Source organism: Vipera berus (assembly GCF_964194415.1).
Source record: "Vipera berus genome assembly, chromosome: 11".
Lineage (NCBI taxonomy): Eukaryota > Metazoa > Chordata > Lepidosauria > Squamata > Viperidae > Vipera > Vipera berus.
The window spans coordinates 4322939-4325577 of NC_138214.1; the positions used below are offsets into that span (position 1 = coordinate 4322939).

The 2639-nt window shown below is 48.7% G+C and overlaps 1 protein-coding gene across 1 annotated transcript in view; it reads left to right on the forward strand.

Annotated features, from left to right (window-relative positions):
• Window positions 1-2639, forward strand: part of PGRMC1 (progesterone receptor membrane component 1) — a 98421-nt gene that overhangs the window by 34917 nt on the left and 60865 nt on the right. The gene's annotated exons all lie outside the window — the stretch shown is intronic.

Below are 2639 nucleotides of genomic sequence, written 5' to 3' on the forward strand. Positions count from 1 at the left end.
TTTTGCAACCTTCTGACAAGCAAATTTAATGGGGAAGTCGGATCCACTTAACAAGCAAGTTGTAACTTAACAACTGCTGTGATTCACTTAGTAACTGGCAAGAAAGGTTGTTAAGCAAGGCAGAATTAACTGTCTCGCTTAACAGCGAAAATGTGAGGCTCGGTGGTCCTAGGTTGAGGACTACTGTAATAGGGCACAGGCTGAATGTTTTCCCTACAGCCCGTGAATAAATGGCACCATCCTGCTAATCTAAAATCCTTCTGCCTTGAAGCTACTGATAGATTTAAACTCCTAGTAATCCTCTTTCCAAACCTTCAGATTATTGGTTATTGCCACATCCTGAGGCCCTGAGTTCCGCAAGATAGATGCTGCAGGACGCCAGGCAAGGCAGTCCAATTGAGGAGGCAACAGTGCAGAATTGATGCTTGTGCAACGACAGCATCGGGCAGACGTTCCCCTTAAAGATGCAGGCCCCTGAATCACTTGCATAAGGAAGGATAGCGGGTTGGAACAGAGCGACTGCACAGATTCCCTTAACAATTCTGGTGAGATGGTCGTAAAATGGGACAAAAATCACCAAACAAATGTTTTACTTAGCAACAGAAACCTTGGGCTCAGTCACGGTAAATTGAGGACCCACCTGTATAGTGATGGGAAATGTTGCGCTACTTGCCTGTGTTTGCTACCTGCGTGTGCAAGGAAACAGGATCTGAAAGCCCCCACCAAGGCTCAAAAGCGATCCAGAAGCTCATCCTGTGGTCCCCAATTAATTCTTTTTTGCTTGGCCTAAGTCCTCTTAATGCAGCATTTCTCCCCACCTTGGCTATTTTAAGAGGTGTGGACTTCAACTCCCAGAATACCCCAGCCAGCATTGCCACTGGAAGAATCCAATGTTGTGATGACCCACAACATCCCTGCCTTCAGCGTACGCACCCCAAAGCCTCCTTTGGCTATCACAACCATGACTCTTTGGAACAAAGTCCCAGAATTAGAACTAGAAGAGGCCCCAGAGGTCATCTAGTCCAAAGCAAAGCAGATGTTCCAAGATTTTCATTATTTCCCCTCCCTTCTCAATTTCTAGCAGTTTGGGATTTTTTTTTACATCATAAACCGCAGGACAGAGACGATCAATCTGTTCTTGGCACACCACTTATTTAATTATTTTTATTTGGCTAAAGAGCTCTTTGTTTGTTCCAAAGTATTTCCTTTCTTGCTATAGGCAGTGGACAGGGACCCACATCTGCGCAGAAATACACAGTGCCAAAGTGCATGTAGACAAAACAAGATTATTTAGCTACCGCTCTAATTGATTGACAAATGGGGGGCGGGGACCGAAGAAGGGAATTGCAGCTCACGTAGCCTTTTTAAAAAGCATATATTAGTTGTGAGAAAGGATTAAAAGATCCTCCCAATTTTCGGCTGTCTTGACTCTGCTACAAGGGCTCAAAAATAAAACCTACTTTATTTACAGCGGTGTTTTCCAACTTAGCAGGAGATTGTGAGTTCAAGTCCTGCCGTATCCATGAAAGGCAGCTAGCTGGGTGACTTTGAGCCAGTCCCTCCCTCTCTCTTTCAGGCCAGCCCACCTCACAGGTTTGTTATGGGGGGGGGGAAATGAGAGGAGGCAGGTGTGTTGGATATGTTCACCACCTTGAGCTATTCGTAAGCCCAGCAAAAGGCGAGATTCAAATAAAGGTGGACTTCAACTCCCAGAATTCCCCAGATATGATGGCAGGAACAGGTGCTCCCTCTGCTGGCTGGGGAATTCTGGATGTCGAAGTCCCTGCATCTTCCAAGTTGCCAAATTGGAAACAAAGAATTCTTCCAATTTTAACAGCATATTTTTCCTGTTTTGTCATGTCAGCACCTGCCCGGCCAGCAAAACCAAGCTAGTACAGGTAATCCTCAACCGCTGCAATTAAACCCAAAATTTCTGTTGCTAAGTGAAACATTTGTTAAGCGAGTTCGGCCCTATTTTACAACTTTTTTTTCGCCACTGTTAAGGGAACCACAGCAGTCGTTAAAGTTAGCAAGACGGTCGTTAAAGCAAATCCGGCTTCCCCGTCTTGACTTTGCTCGTCAGAAGGTCGCCAAAGAGGACCCGCGACCCCCGGGACACTGCGATCGTCATAATTGTGAGACAGCGGCCAAGCTGCAATGGGAGCAAGGATGGGGAAACGGTCGCAAGTCCCTTTTTTCCAGGGCCGTTGTAAGTTTGAACAGCCACTAAGCGAACAGTTGCAAGTCGAGGACCACCTCCCACCCCGAAACTCCAGCGAGGTCTGGGGTTTTAAAAAAAAAAGAGATGAACGGGTCAGGGAGACCCCCAGGCGGGGGGGGGGCTCACCAAGACCCCACCCACACTCCAGATTGGGGGGGGCAGGGAAGGGGTCCCCTCCCTTCCTCTTGCCCAGCACCATCAACACCCCCCCCCCCCAAAAAAAAAACATACTCCCAGCCGCCGCCCCGTTTGCAACAAAGCGCCTGTTACAAAACGCCAGCCAAGTGTCCGGTTTTGTAACCAGCTCGCCGGCGCCGTCCAATCAGCGGCGCCGTCCAGGCCGCGCGAGCCAATCAGCGAGCGCCCTGCTTTATATAACCCGGGTCCAGGCGGGGCGGGCGTCGAGGGGGGCGTGAGA